The 16,892-nt window shown below is 48.4% G+C and overlaps 1 pseudogene; it reads left to right on the top strand.

Moving 5' to 3' along the window:
* LOC147096154 (uncharacterized) overlaps window positions 1-2,288 on the top strand; it is a 41,173-nt pseudogene extending 38,885 nt beyond the window's left edge.
* The last annotated feature ends 14,604 nt before the right edge of the window (window positions 2,289-16,892 follow it).

Below are 16,892 nucleotides of genomic sequence, written 5' to 3'. Positions count from 1 at the left end.
GAGATGGTGCAGTCAGTCTTGGTTTCAACACAAGTGAGAAAGGGGTGCAAGGCCGTGTAGTTGGAGTTTAGGAACGACGGGAGAAAACTTGGAGCCAGGGCCACGGTTGTAGCGATAGAAGAGATGGTGAGGTCCTGAGTGAAATAATGAGGGAGAGAATGGGAATGAAAGGGTCAGAAGTGAGATGAGCTGCTTCTTGCAAGCTGCCAGTAGTGTGACAGAGGTGCTGGGATGTACGCACAGCAAGCGAGCAAATGAAAAACTTACGTCTCTTCCATTTCAGTCGCTCCAAGGACATCGTGGAACCCCTGTTGAAGCTTCAGTGGTACGTGCGCTGCAATGAAATGGCAAAAATGGCAGCTGATGTGGTCCGGAATGGAGATCTGAAGATTGTCCCTGAGACTCACCTCAAGACGTGGTTTAATTGGATGGACAACATCAGGTACGCACCGAGTAGATTAATCCAAATTAGATAGGTTTGGGTGCCAGAGATACGTCAACTTGTCGGTTTTATTAATATCATCAGAAAGTACAAGTGAGTTATATATCTATATACTTACCAGTAGGATATCCCTCAGGTCAACCTTTAACTCTAATTCCAGTCCAGGCGAGTTCTCAGCACGGAATTCCAAGGAATTACTGAAAGTGAGCCTATTTATAATACCTGGATGGCCAATGTCGGGTGACTCACTCTAAATCTATCAATTCTGAGATTATTGTCGTGATCTTTAAATGGAGTACGTTACTATACCAATAGATGGCAATGTCACACAATACTCCAATCTTACTGGGATGTGTGCTTTATGTGGATAAGGAAATTTTGCATGCTTATCAACATCACACCATAACACAAATGATAACAGCTGAAACATAGACATCTTACATAGAATTAACAGCACAGAAACAGGCCATTCGGCCCAACTAGTCTGTGCTGGTGCTTGTACTCCACAAGCGTCTCCTCGCAACCCCGTTAGCTCCAAACTAGCGATATTTCTTACACATACCCTTTCATTCTTCATGGGATGAGAGGACTGTCCTGCGAGGAGAGATTGAGTAGACTAGGCCTATACTCTCTGGAGTTTAGAAGAATGAGAGGTGATCCCATTGAAACATACAAAATTCTGAAGGGGATTGACAGGGTAGATGCTGAGAGGTTGTTTCCCCTGGCTGGAGTGTCTAGAACTAGGGGGCTTAGTCTCAGGATAAGGGGTCGGCCATTTTGGACTGAGATGAGTAGAAATTACTTCACTCAGAGGGTTGTGAATCTTTGGAATTCTCTGCCCCAGAGGGCTGTGGATGCTCTGTTGTTGAGTATATTCAAGGTGGAGATAGATTTTTGGACTCTAGGGGAATCAAGTGATATGGAGATAAGAGTGGGAAAGTGGAGTTGAGGTCAAAGATCAGCCATGATCTTATTGAATGGCGGAACAGGTTCGCGGGGCCGAGTGGCCTACTCCTGCTCCTAATTCTTATGTTCTTACTAAATTGCATTAATCTGACACATACGAACATACGAATTAGGAGCAGGAATAGGCCCCTCGAGCCTGCTCTGCCATTCAATGGGATCATGGCTGATCCGATTACTCCACATTCCTGCCTACCCCCGATAACCTTTCACCCCCTTGCTTATCAAGAATCTATCTACCTCTACCATAAAAATATTCAAAGACTGCTTCCACCACCCTCTGAGGAAGGGAGTTCCAAAGACTCACGACCCTCTGAGAGAAAAAATTTCTCCTCATCTCTGTCTTAAATGGGCGACCCCTTATTTTTAAACAGTGACACCAAGTTCTAGATTCTCCCACAAGAGGAAACATCCTCTCCACATCCACCCTGTCCAAGCCCCTCCGGATCTTATGTTTCAATCAAGTCACCTCTTACTCTTCTAAACTCCAGCGGATACAAGCCTAGCCTGTCCAACCTTTCCTCATAAGACAACCCGCCCATTCCAGGTATTAGTCTAGTGAACCTTCTCTGAACTGCTTCCAACACATTTACATCCTTCCTTAAATAAGGAGACCAATACTGTACACAGTATTCCAGATGTGGTCTCACCAATGCCCTGTATAACTGAAGCATAACCTCCCTACTTTTGTATTCAATTCCCCTCGCAATAAACGATAACATTCTATTAGCTTTCCTGATTACTTGCTGTACCTGCATGCTACCCTTTTGCAATTCATGCACTAGGACACCCAGATCCCTCTGCATCTCAGAGCTCTGCAATCTCTCACCTCCTGCTTAGTTGGCATTCATTCCCCCTGCGGACTCCGAGCAACTTAATCTAAACCATGTGTTAGCCTCTGCCACACACGATACATTTTCATCATACAAAGGTATTAACACTGACTTTTGTCCTATGATACTTTTCCTATCACATTATACACTAGCCGACACACAGTGAGCTCAACTGTGTTAGGAGGAGCTGAGCCACTCCTGCAGATATGAGTTGGCAGGGAAACAATTTGTTTGGTTGATGCACCGGTCAGACTGAATTCCGGGGCTTCCCCCAATGCCTGTGCGGGGAAGCGTGCAGGTTAACGGTAGTGCGAAGCTGCACGGACCAGGGAGGACCTGGGTTCTCCATCCCTCGCCTGTGCCAGGCTCACTCGAAGAAGGGTGAACCGGTCTGCCTCAGTAATTTTAAGGAAGGGGTTCATGGAATAGAAACATAGAAACATAGAAGATAGGAGCAGGAGTAGGCCATTTGGCCCCTCGAGCCTGCTCCGCCATTCAATGAGATCACGGCTGATCATCCAAATTCAGTACCCTGTCCCTGCCTTCTCCCCATATCCCTTGATCCCTTTAGCCTTAAGAAATATATCTAACTCCTTCTTGAATATATCTAATGAATTGGCCTCTACTGCCTTCTGTGGTAGAGAATTCCGCAGGTTCCCCACTCTCTGGGTGAAGAAATTCCTCCTCATCTCTGTCCTAAGTGGCTTACCCCTTATCGTTAGACTGTGACCCCTGGTTCTGGACTCCCCAACCATCGGGAACAGCCTTCCTGCATCTAATTTGTATAGTCCTGTTAGAATTTTATAAGTTTCAATGAGATCCCCTCTCATTCTTCTAAACTCCAGCGAGTATAAGCCCAATCAACCCAATCTCTCCTCATACGTCATTCCTGCCATCCCAGGTAACAGCCTGGTGAATCTTCGCTGCACTCCCCCCATGCCAAGAACATTCTTCCTCAGATAACGCGACCAAAACTGCACACAATACTCAAGATGTGGTCTCACCAAGGCCCTGTACAACTGCAGCAAGACATCCTTGTTCCTGTACTCAAACCCTCTCGCTACGAAGGCCAACATACCATTTGCCTTCTTAACCGCCTGCTGCACCTGCATGCTTACCTTCAACGACTGGTGCACAAGGACACCCAGGTCTCGTTGCACTTCCCCTTTTCCCAATCAATTCTCGTTCAGATAATAATCTGCCTTCCTGTTTTTGCCACCAAAGTGGATAACCTCGCATTTATCCACATTATACTGCATCTGCCATGCTTCTGCCCAATCGCCCAACCTGTCCAAATTGTACTGGAGTTTCTCTGCATCCTCACAGCACACATGCCCACCCAGCTTTGTGTCGTCTGCAAACTTGGAGATATTACATCTAGTCCCCTCGTCTAGATCATTAATATATATTGTGAATAGCTGGGGTCCAAGGACCGATCCCTGTGGTACCCCACTAGTCACTGCCTGCCACTTGGAAAAAGACCCGTTTATTCCAACTCTTTGCTTCCTGTCTGCCAACCAGTTCTCTATCCAAGTCAGTACCTTACCCCCAATCCCATGTGTTTTACCTTTACCTGCTAATCTCTTATGCGGGACCTTATCGAAAGCCTTCTGAAAGTCCAAATACACCACATCCACTGGTTCTCCCTTATCTATTTTACCAGTTACATCCTCAAAAAATTCCAGTAGATTAGTCAAGCAGGATTTACCTTTTGTAAATCCATGTTGACTTTGTCCGATCCTGTCACTGTTTTCCAAGTGCTCTGCTATTACAACTTTTATAATGGACTCTAGCATTTTCCCCACTACCAATGTCAGGTTTACCGGTCTATAATTCCCCGTTTTCTCTCTACCACCTTTTTTGAATAGTGGGGTTACATTAGCTACCCTCCAATCCATGGGAGCTGTTCCAGAGTCTATCGAATTTTGGAAGATGACCAGCAATGCATCTACTATTTCTAGGGCCACTTCCTTAAGTACCCTAGGATGTAGATTATCAGGCCTTGCGGATTTATCGGCCTTCAATCCCGTCAATTTTCCTTACACCATTTCCCTACAAATACTGATTTCATTCAGTTCCTCCCTCTCATTAGAACCTATGTTCCCCGACATCTCTGGGAGGTTATTTGTGTCCTCCTTTGTAAATACAGAACCAAAGTATGTATTTAATTGGTCAGCTATTTCTTTGTTCCCCATTATAAATTCCCCTGATTCTGACTGCAAGGGACCTACGCTTGACTTCACCAATCTTTTTCTCTTCATATATCTAGAACCAGGAACAACAGCAGCAGCAACAACAGCAGCAGCAGCAGGAGCGCCAGGCTGCTGCTCACCCACCTGAAGCTGCACAGGCCAGAAGGGGCCAGCACCTGGAAGCCCGTAGGCACAGGAGATACCCCCCAAACAGGGTCTACAGACGCAGGGTCAGCTATCTCAACATGTCAGGGCAGCAGTGCCAAAGGCGGCTCCGATTTTTGCGACAGGTAGTGACTGACATCTACGCAATGCTACAGCAAGACCTGCTGCCCAGAGGACCAGGTGGACAAGCATATCAGTGGCCTTCAAAGTCACCACCGCACTCAACTTTTTTGCCTCGGGTTCATTTCAGGGATCAGTAGCAGACATCAGCGGCATCTCCCAGGCGGCCGCACACACTTGCATCACGCAGGTAACCGATGCCCTCTTTGCCCTCACCAAGGATCGAGCAAGTGCCACAGCGCGAGCGGTTGGATTAGCTCATCTGGCAGGCTTTTCAAGGGTGCAGGGCATCGTTGCCTGCACACATGTGGCCCTTAAGGCACCCCATCGCAATCCAGCTATTTTTGTCAACCGCAAGGGCTTCCACTCCCTCAATGTTCAGCTGGTGTGTGACCATAAGAAGGAAATTTTGCCTGTTTGTGCCATGTAACCTGGCAGTTGCCATGACTCCTTCATACTGCGCCAGTCTAGTGTTTCTGCGCTCTTCAGTCCGCCAGACCAACTTAACAGATGGTTACTTGGAGACAAGGGCTATCCCCTGAGGACGTGGCTAATGACGCCATTGAGGAGGCCAGCCAACGAAGCTGAGGAGCGCTACAACTCCAGCCACATTTCCACCAGATCCATCATCAAGCAAGAAGATGCGCTTCAGATGCCTGGATAGATCAGGTGGAGCCCTACAGCACTCAGCAGCCAGGGCCTCCAGAATCGTTGTGGTTTGCTGTGCACTTCACAACATGGCACAGCGCCGTGGCTTGCAGATTCCTGAGGACGAAGTGGCTCCTCAAATATCCTCCTCAGATGAGGAGGAGGAGGAGTGCGAAAACGAACATCCTGCAGAGGTCCATCAACCAGCGGCAGCATTACGCGAGAACACTGCTGCCCGGGATGCAAGGAATGCACTCATCCTGGCCAGATTTGCTTAGCCTTGTCAATCAAACACTGTTGCCTCACAGCTTCTTACCAGAGCATTGACAAAGGCCAAGAACCAGAGGATTCCTAGAATTCTGACCACCGTACTGACAGTTGCAAGTATTCCTAAGACGTCAATGTGGAAGTCCAAATAGCGAAATGACAGATGCCACAACTGCAACATTTGCCATCAGAATGTTTATGTTCAATAACGACGTGATGGCATTTTTACACTAAACACAAAATTGCACCCACCCTTGTGACTATTTGTGCAGGAGTTTCCTCTTATGCATGCTCCTACGTGGTGCTTCCCCTGTGGCTTCAGCAGATGTGGAGGCCCCTTGCTCACTTTCCTGCTGCTCCTGTCTCGACACCTTTGGCGGGCGTCCCCTGGAGTTGTGAGCCTGTGAGGGCTCGACAACCGTCTGCTGCTTCCGCGGCTGTGCTGGGGTTGAGACGTCTATCTCACGTGGGTGTGGACTCCGGTGGGGCTCTGACCGAGGGCTCTGCAGTGGCATGGAAGTGTGACCTCTTGGAGAGGAGCCCCCACTTCCCTGAGGTCTGCCACCAACCTCCCTCTCATGGGTCAGGTCTCCCTCAGCACCTGCAAGTGGCTGGAGAGCACCTTGCTGCACATCAGGGGGGCCATGGGGACCCGTATCTGCAATGGTAGTCCTACTCAGAAGGACTTCCATGAAGGTCTGGTTTCTGTGTTCAATAGATGCCCATCGCTCCTCAAGAGATGTCATTCTATTCTGAACCATTCTATCCAGTATGACTTGGACAGGTTTGGTGATTGGGCAGAAGCATGGCAGATGCAATATAACGTGGATAAATGCGAGGTTCTCCACTTTGGTGTCAAAAACAGGAAGACAGATTATTATCTGAATGGCAATAGATTGGGAGAAGGGGAAGTGCAACGAGACCTGGGTGTCCTTGTGCACCAATCGCTGAAGGTAAGCATGCAGGTGCAGCAGGCAGTTAAGAAGGCAAATGGTATGTTGGCCTTCGTAGCGAGAGGGTTTGAGTACAGGAACAAGGATGTCTTGCTGCAGTTGTACAGGGCCTTGGTGAGACCACATCTTGAGTATTGTGTGCAGTTTTGGTCGCCTTATCTGAGGAAGGATGTTCTTGCCATGGAGGGAGATATGGGGACACTGCATGAAAGTGGAAATGAGGTAGAAGATCCGCCATGATCTTATTGAATGGCAGAGCAGGTTCGAAGGGCCAAATGGCCGACTCCTGCTCCTATTTCTTATGTTCTTATATACAGTATCTTTCACAACCTCAGGGCATTTCAAAGCACTTCACAGCCAATGAAGTACTTTTTTTGAAGTGTAGTCACTGTTGGAATGTAGGCAACCAATTTGCGCACAGCAAGCTCCCACAAATGGCAATGTGATAATGACCAGATAATCTGTTTTTAGTGATGTTGGTTGAGAGTTTAATACTGGCCAGGATACCGGGGAGAACTCCCCTGCTGTTCTTCAAACTCCCCTGCTCTTCTTAGAAATAGTGCCATGAGATCTTTTCGGTTCACCTGAGAGGGCAGATGGGGCCTTGGTTTAGCATCCCATCCAAAAGACGGCATCTCCGACAGTGCAGCGCTCCCTCAGTACTGCACTGAATTGTCAGTGTAGATTTTTGTGCTCAAGCCTCTGGAGTGGGACTTGAACCCACAGGTATCTGACTCAGAGGTGAGAGGGCTGCTCGCTGAGCCACGGCTGACTTGGCATAGAAGCATACAGCACAGAAGGAGGCCATTCGGGCCATCGTGCCTGTGCCGGCTCTCTGAAAGAGCGATCCAATTAGTCCCATTCCCCCTGCTGGTTCCATTAGCTCTACAATTTATTTCCTTTTCAAGTATTTATCCAATTCCCTTTTGAAAGTTACTACTGAATCTGCTTCCACCGCCCTTTCAGGCAGCGCATTCCAGATCACAACAACTCGCTGCGTAAAAATATTTCTCCTCATCTCCACTCCTGGCTTTATTGCCCATCATCTTAAATCTATCTCCTCTGTTTACCGATGTTATATATCTTGCCATTATCTTGAAATTATGGACATGGGCTAAGTGGACGCATGCATGAGTATAATTTCAGTTGTACTCTTTTGATGCACACTTAAACAAATAAACTGTAACTAATAAAACTTTAAATGAAACTTAACAACTTAAATTAAAATTTGGTTTCCGGGGGTGATGATGCGCTCCAGTCCCTGCGGTGCCCACCGGTCGTGGAAGGCCTCGAGCGTATCGGCGGACACCGCGCGCTCCATCTCCAGGGCCAGCCGGGCGCGAACGTGGCCGCGGAAGAGAGGCAGGCAGGCAGTCGGGCCGAACGACCCCCTCGACCGCCCGCTGCCTGGACCAGTTAATGGCTATTTTGGCCAGGCCCAGGAGCAGTCCCATGAGGAGGTCCCCCGACCTGCCCGCTCCCCTCCGCACTGGGTGACCAAAGATCAGAAGCGTGGGACTGAAGTGCAGCCAAAAATCGAGGAGCAGCCCCTTCAAATAATGGAAGAGGGGCTGCAACCTCTCACACTCCGTGTAGACGTGAAACATGGACTCCTCCAGGCCGCAGAAAATGCAGGCAGCCTGGGAGTCCATGAACCTATTTAAAACCATATTGCATGGGACTGCTCCGTGCAACACCCTCCAGGTAAGTCCCCAATAGAACAAGGGAGGACTCCCGCATAGAGAGCCCTCCATTGGGGGCCTCCGCCTCCGCTGGATGGCAAGACGGCACGCCAAGGCAGGCGAAGATGGCAAAGTGGAGAGTGTGCAGGAGCAGCCCGTACAGGAAACACCTCCGCGTGGAATGAAAAGGCACGGAGGGTATTTCCTCGAGACGGCTCAAGTTGTGTGGTGCCAGTTCCCGAGGGGACTTTCGGGGCCGGGCGCCGATGAGGAATTCCATCCAAACAGGGGAAAGCTCGGACGGGATCGCCCCACGTGCTTGAGCCACCTCGATACACCTAGTGGAGTCGGGGCCCAGTGCCACTTCCACCGACTCGATGGCTTTGACCGTGAGCTGGACGTTGGCCCAAGACAGGCGCCGTGCCAGCTCCTCCGGTGCCATCCAGCCCGCTCCTCTGCCATCGAGCAGGTCCCCAACTCTAGTCACCTTGCCAGGCACAGCCCTGCACTCTGCCAGCCACCCGAACCCGCGGTCGTGGAGGTGCGGATTCCTGAGCAGCGGCTCCCGAAGGACAGCCGCCACTCCTGACGGGGGAGAGCTCCACCTGGAAGCGATGTAGTTCCAAACCGATAGCAGTTCCTGGTAGAAGACAGGCAGCTCCCGTAGGCTGGAACGTGTACCGCCCACTTTCACAAACAGGAGCTGCGTGTCGTAATTGAGGCCGTGCAGCTGGCGGAAGAAATACGTCGCCAGCGCACACAATCTTGGCGGATTCTCGACGTACAGGTATCTCTGCAGTGTCTGAAGATGGAAAGTCGCAGCCTGGGTGCGAATGCACACCAGCGCCTGACCGCCCTCCCTAAGTGGGAGACTCAGAACTGCGGCAGAGACCCAGTGCTTCCTTTTGTCCCAGAAGAAGTCGATGAGCTTCTTCTGCATCTTGGTGACAAACGCAGGGGGAGGGATGAAAGTGACCAACCAGTACCACAACATGGCGGCCACCAGCTGGTTTATGACCAGCGCTCGACCCCTGTAGGGCAGCACTCGGAGCAGTCCTGTCCAGCGCCCGAGAAGAGCGGTAACTTTGGCCCGGGGCCGTGTAGGACTGGTCGGGGTGGATCATGTGGGCCAGCACGGTGCCAAGGCGGGCTGACATGGCCCTGGCAAGGATTTTGTAATCCGTGCTGAGGAGGGAGACCGGGTGCCAGTTCTTAAGAAGATGGAGATCGCCCTTCTTGGGCAGCAGGACAATGACTGCCCTGCACCAAGAGGGGGGCATCTCCCCAGTCGCCAGATTTTCCCCCAGGACCCGCATGTCGTCGCCCCCCAGGATGTCCCAGAATGCCCTGTGGAACCCCAAGGTCAGCCCGTCCAGCCCTGGGGACTTGCCCCTCGAGAGCTTCAAGATTATGCCCATGGACATGTGCAAAGGACATAAAGCAAATACCCTGCAAAACAGATCGAGGAAACTCGGGCACAATTGTGTTACGCACGTAATTATTCTACGCCCGAATTTCCTCGCTATTTTACCCTTGTCTATAGATCCCTGTGTTGGACTGCTTTCTTGTTCTTCTTCATTTTGTGACTTTAAACACCAGATTATGCACACACTCAGTTGTAGTAATGCAGGGTCAGGCTTTGATTGAAACCTCATGCTATCCACAACCAGTATGAGTGCACAAGTCCCTTCATACCACACCATTCCAAAATGAGAGTGAGCTGCTGTTGAGACATCACACTATCCACGATTCCAGTGTGAGCTACTAAACAGTGTTCCTTTACATTTCTTATACCAATTTTCACCTTTGATCATTGCATTCCATGCAGACTACCAATAAAGATAAGCAGAGACAAACAAGTTATTGGAGAGCAGCTGCAGTTATTTAATTAGCTAGCTCGATTTACAAACAGTATAAAAACAGGGGCCCAGTGGAGACAACCAAGAAGCTTGTAGAGACTGGGATCTTTGCCTTGTAGGCATGAGGGCTTGTGACTTTGTACAAAGAGCTGAGACTTGAGCTCTGTAAATGTTATTTACTGTAAAATGTTCAAATTTTAAATAAAAAAAACAGTAAATGTGAAAAAAAAAGCCTTTAAAAAATAAATAAATAAATAAATAAAAACAGGGGCCTGTGAGTGAAGCTAGCACAGAGTGAGAAACTTTGGTAAGTGTGGGAGTTTTAAGGGTTAATCTCTTTTAAAAGCTAATGTTAATTGCTGGTAGCTCTTAAGTAAGATCAACTGTTTAAGTTAAATTTTAAACATTAAGTTTCTTTTTGGTTTAAGCAGGGACAAACAAGCAAGCTCTCTTGCTGGAGAGCAGCTGTAGTTAGTTAATTTGTTAATTAACTAGCTAGATTTACAAACAGTATAAAAACAGGGACCCTGTGAGTGCATCTGCATTGAGTGCAGCTGGCACAGAGTGAGAAACTTTGGAGTTTGGGAAGTGTGGGAGTTGGGGGAAGGAGGTGCTGCTTTGCCTTGCTTTTGCAAACTTCTCCTGCAGAGTGGCGGTGGACCAGAGGGAGCAGACTGAGGCCCAAGAGTGGGGATAAAACCAGCAACAGACCTGCAACAAGAACAGAAAACTACAGTGTGATGTCACCGGTAAGGCAGGTATTGATTGGTAGTGACTGGGCTAAGTTTTAAGTTAAAATATAGCATATAACTAAATTTTAAAAACTGAACTTAATTTAATTAATTTAATAAACTAATTGAGGTAAATAATTTGATTAACACTAAACTAATTAATTAAATAAATAGAACAGGAGCTGTGTTGCTGCTGCAATATGTGGGATCTTGTGGACATTTTTCTCCAGGGCGACTACATCTGCGGTAAGTGTCTGCGGCTCGAGGAGCTTTGGCTCCGAGTTGAGCAGCTGGAGTCTGAGCTGCAGATATTGCGAGACATCCGGGAAGGAGAAAGTTACCTGGACCTTTTGCTCCAGGGGGCAGCCACACCCATTAGATTAACTGCTTTAGAATTGACACGTGGTCAGGGACAGGAGAGTGTGACTATGAGTGAGGCAGGTACGGGGACCCAGGAAGTAGTTTTGCAGGAGCCTCAGTCCCTGCACTTGTCCAATAGATTCGAGGTTCTTGCAACCCTTGCAGACAAGTGCAGGGACTGCGGGGATGACAAGCAAACTGACCACGGCACCATGGTACAGGAAGCCGTTCAAGTGAGGGAAGTAAAATGGAAGGTGTTTGTAGTAGGTGACAGTACAGTTAGGGGGATAGACACTGTTCTCTGCAGCCAGGAGCATGAGTCCCAAAGGCTATGTTGCCTGCCCAGTGTCAGGGTAAAGGACATCTCCTCCAGGCTGGAGAAGAGCTTGGAGTGGGAGGGGGAACATCCAGTTGTCGTGGTCCACGTAGGTACCAACGACATAGGTAGGACAAAGAAAAAGGTTCTGCTGAGAGACTTTGAGCAGCTAGGGACTAAATTAAAGAGCAGAACCAGAAGGATGATAATCTCTGGATTATTACCTGAGCCACGAACAAATTGGCATAGGGTCCATAGGATCGGGGAGATGAATGCGTGGCTCAAAGATTGGTCTGGGAGAAGTGGGTTTTGATTCGTGGGGCACTGGCACCAGTAATCGGGAAAGAGAGAGCTGTTCCGTTGGAACGGACTACACCTGAACCATGCTGGGACCAGAGTACTAGCGAATTGAATAACTAGGGAGGTAGATAGGGCTTTAACCTAAATAAGGTGGGGAGGAGGGTCCTGGTGGAGAGAAATCTAGAATGCTAAAGAGAAAAGACAAGGAAGCAGTGCAAGAAAGTGATTGGGGTAAGGATAACCAGATTGTGTCAGGAAGGGACAGAGCGTACAAACAAAGGAGTGCACTAACAAATAGGGTCCGGGTAAGGAAAAAATGGTAATAAGGCAAATAGGGCCATAGTACAAAAAAAGTTTAAGATGTCTAAAAATGTTAAAATGACAAATCTGAATGCACAAAGCATTCATAATAAGGTAGACAAATTAACAGCACAGATAGATGTAAATGGGTACGATATAATTGTGATTACGGAGACATGGCTGCAGGGTGACCAAGGCTGGGAGCTGAATATCCAAGGATATTTGATATTTAGGAAGGACAGGCAAAAAGGAAAAGGAGGTGGTGTGGTGTGGCCTTGTTCGTAAAGGATGATATCAGAGCAATAATGAAAGGATATTGGCTCAAAATCAAGATGTTGAATCAGTCTGGGTGGAGCCAAGAAGCACCAAGGGGCAGAAAACATTGATGGGTGTTGTCTATAGGCCTCCAAACAGTAGTGGTAATTTAGGGGCTGGCATCAAACAGGAAATTAGAGATGCATGTAACGAGGATACTACAGTAATCATGGGTGATTTTCATCAACATATAGACTGGCCACACCAAATTAGCAATAATACTGTGGAGGATGAATTCCTGAAGTGTATGAGATGGTTGTTTCGATCAGTACATTGAGGAGCCAACTAGGGAACAGGCTATCTTAGATTGGGTAATTTGCAATGAGAAGGGGTTAATTAATAATATTTTGCGGGTTCCTTTAGGGAAGAGTGACCATAACATGATCGAATTCTCCATTTAAGATGGAAAGTGAAGAAGTCCAATCCGAAACTAGGGTCCTAAATCTAAACTAAGGAAACTACGAAGGTATGAGAAGTGAGTTGGCTATGATAGATTGGGGAGCTTCATTAAAAGGCATGATGGTGGCTAGGCAATGGCTAACATTTAAGGAATGAATGCATGAATTGCAACAGTTATACATTCCATTCTGGTGCAAAAAGACAAAAGGAAAAGCAGCCCAACCATGGCTAACCAAAGAAATTAAGGATAGTATTCAATCCAGAGAGTCATATAAAGTTGCCAGAAAAAGTAGCAAGCCTGAGGATTGGGAGCAGTTTAGAGTTCAGCAAAAAAGGACCAAGAGATTGATTGAGGGGGAAAAATAGAGAGTAAACTTGCAAGGAACATAAGTGGATTGTAAAAGCTTCTACAAGCATGCAAGAAGAAAAAGATTAGTGAAGACAAATGTAGGTCCCTTAGTCAGAAACGGGAGAATTTATAATGGGGAACAAGGAAATGGCAGATCAATTAAACAAATACTTTGGTTCTGTCTTCACGGAAGAGGACACAAATAACTTTCCAGAAATGCTAGGGAACCAAGGGTCTAGTGAGAAGGAGTAATTAAAGGAAATTAGTAAAAAAATAGTGCTGGGGAAGTTAATGGGACTGAAAGCTGATAAATCCCCAGGGCCTGATAATCTGCATCCCAGAGTACTAAAAGAGGTACTCATGGAAATAGTGGATGCATTGGTTGTCATCATCCAAAATTCTATAGATTATGGAACCGTTCCTGCAGATTGGAGGGTAGCAAATGTAACCTCACTATTTAAAAAAAGGAGGGAGAGAGCAAGCGGGGAACTACAGATCGGTTTGCCTAACAGCAGCAGTAGGGAAAATGGTAGTCTATTATAAAGGATGTGATAACCAGGACACTTAGAAAATATCAATGGGATTAGACAAGGTCAACATGGATTTATGAAAGGAAAATCGTGTTTGACAAACCTACTGGGGTTTTTTGAGGATGTAACTGGTAGAATAGATAATGGAAAGTCAGTGGATGTGGTGTATTTGTATTTTCAGAAGGCATTTGATAAAGTCCCACATAAAAGGTTAGTGTGAAAAATCAAAGCACATGGATTTGGAGGTAATATGCTGGCATGGATTGAAAATTGGTTAACAGACAGGAAACAGTAGGAATAAATGGGTCTTTTTCGGGATGGCAGGTGGTGACTAGTGGGGTACCGCAGGGATCCGTGCTTGGGCCACAGCTATTCACAATATTTATCAATGATTTGGATGAGGGAACCAAATATAATATTTCCAAGTTTGCTGGCGACACAAATAGGTGGGATTGTGAAGAAGATGCAAAGAGGCTTCAAGGCGATTTAGACAAGTTGAGTGAGTGGGCAAATACATGGTAGATGCAGTATAACGTGGATAAATGTGAAGTTATCCACTTCGGTAGGAAAAACAGAAAGGCAGAGTATTATTTAAATGGTGATAGATTGGGAAATGTTGATGTACAGAGGGACCTGGGTGTCCTTGTACACCAGTCACTGAAAGCAAACATGCAGGTGCAGCAAGCAGTTAGGAAGGCAAATGGTATGCTAGCCTTCATTGCAAGAGAATTTGAGTACAGGAGCAAGGATGTCTGACTACAGTTGTACAGGGCCTTGGTGAGACCACACCTGCAGTACTGTGTGCAGTTTTGGTCTCCTTAACTAAGAAAGGATATACTTGCCATAGAGGGAGTGCAGCGAAGGTTCACCAGACTGATTCCTGGGATAGCAGGACTGTCGTATGAGGAGAGATTGGGTTGACTAGGTCTGTATTCACTAGGTCTGTATTCACTAGAGTTTAGAAGAATGAGAGGGGATCTCATTGAAACGTATAGAATTCTGACGGGGCTAGACAGACTGGATGCAGGGAGGATGTTTCCCCTGGCTGGGGGCGGGGGTGTCTAGAATGAGGCATCAGTCTCAGGATATGGGGTAGTGTGGCGGAGCCACCAAAGGACTCGGATCGTTTGTACATAATTCCTTTAACAGCATGTTAGCCACAACCGGTGTCTGTATCTTTATCTGTACTGTTTAACTGAGCAGAGCGCGGTTACTTTAACAACACGGTCAAAACGTGATGACGTCATGCCGTTCATCATGTGATCCCCCATTGGTGGGAAGAAAGTTATGACATCAGCCAGGGAACGGCCCCAGCAGTCCTCGTGGAGCCTCTGAAGAGAGCAGACCTGTATTCCACGTTGTCCTGCAGTTTCTTGTTAAAACCTGTTTGTTTCATTAAAGTTCGTTTGATTGATTACCTGAGCAGTACTCAGTCTTTTCGTTAGGAACTCCCGTTCCTACATTGGTGATCCCGATTCTTGCGAACGGATTTCGCAGAAGATTTACAGAATGAAAACGAACGCCGTGTCTCTTAAACTGCCACAGTTCTGGGAGCAACAACCAGCCACCTGGTTCATCCAAACTGAAGCCCAGTTTGCCATCCGGAACATCGTTGCGGATCCGACCCGTTGCTACTACGTGGTCTCCGCCCTCGACAGCGCCACTGCCTCGCGGATCGTCAGCCTACTCGGTAATGCACCCGCGGACGGCAAGTATGATACCTTAAAGGCGCGGCTGCTTCAAGTCTTCGGACTCTCCAAGTCAGAGCGCGCTCGCCGCCTCCTAGCTATGCCCGGCCTCGGGGACTGCAAACCGTCCGAGCTCATGAGCCAAATGCTCACGCTCTTGGGTGCCGAACTGGAATGCTTCCTTTTTAGGGAGCTGTTTCTCTGCCAACTACCAGAGCAAGTTCAGGCAGCCCTAGCCAGTTCAGAAGTCACGGACTGCGCAGAGCTTGCTGCCGAAGCAGATAAGATTTTCGCAGTCACCCAGCAGTGCTGTGCTGCCATGAGGCGCACATCCCCTACAGACGCGGCTCCAGCTCCACTCGCAGCAGGCTGGTGCTCCTACCACGCCTGTTTTGGCGCGAAAGCCCGACGCTGCCGCTCTCCCTGCAGCTTTTTGCCCCAAAAAAACAAGGCCCCTGCAGTGTTCCTGGCGAAGGAGGACCGGCTCTAACGGGCGCTCCGTGGCTGCTATGGCCATCGGATCTTCGGGGAAACTTCTGTTCATCACCGATTCCCTATCGGGTCGACGTTTCCTTTGCGACACCGGGGCGCAGTGCAGCATCCTGCCTGCGTCGAACCTCAATCTCCAAGCTGGGGGCCACGGACCTTTCCTCGAGGCGGCTAATGGCGCAGCCATTTGTACGTTCAGAAAGCGATGGGTCCAAGTGTGTTTCGGCAGTCAGCGCTTCTATTGGGAATTCGTCACAGCCAAAGTCTCGCAAGCCATCCTAGGGGTGGATTTTCTGTGTGCTAACGGTTTCCTTGTCGATGACTGGCCCCGCTGGTTGATTAACGCGGCCACCTACCACTCGATTCCATGCCACTGTGGTAACGCTGTGTCGCGCTCTGTCGCCTGCATGTTCCCACATCCGGATGCCTTCACTCGCCTCCTTGGAGAGTTCCCGGAGCTGACCAGGCCCACCGTCTCCTCCTCGGTCACGAAACATGGGATGGAGCATCATATTACCACTGCCGGCTCCCCGGTTTATGCACGGTCTCGACGGCTGGAACCTGGCAAGCTCGCGGCTGTGAAGGCGGAGTTCAACACAGTGGAGCGGCTGGGGATTATTCGCCGGTCGAATAGTCCCTGGTCTTCGCCGCTCCACATTGTTCCGAAAGCTGGCGGCGGCTGGCGACCATGCGGCGACTACCGACGCCTGAATGACGCCACTACTCCTGATCAGTACCTGGTCCCGCATATTCAGGATTTCTCGGCCCATTTGGTGGGGAAGTCCATCTTTTCAAAAGTTGACTTCGTCCGTGGGTATCACCAGGTTCCTGTGCACCCGCAAGATGCTCCAAAAACCACAGTAATCACCCCGTTCGGTCTTTGAGTTCCTGCGGATGCCATTTGGTTTAAAGAACGTGGCACAGGCTTTCCAGCGTTTAATGGACTCTGTGCTTCGAGACCTAGCCTTCATTTTCGTCTACCTCGACGACA

This window comes from Somniosus microcephalus, unplaced genomic scaffold (assembly GCF_052327205.1).
Source record: "Somniosus microcephalus isolate GS21.2 unplaced genomic scaffold, FLI_Smic_1.0 unresolved_chr1, whole genome shotgun sequence".
Lineage (NCBI taxonomy): Eukaryota > Metazoa > Chordata > Chondrichthyes > Squaliformes > Somniosidae > Somniosus > Somniosus microcephalus.
This window is presented reverse-complemented; position numbering and strand designations above follow the sequence as displayed.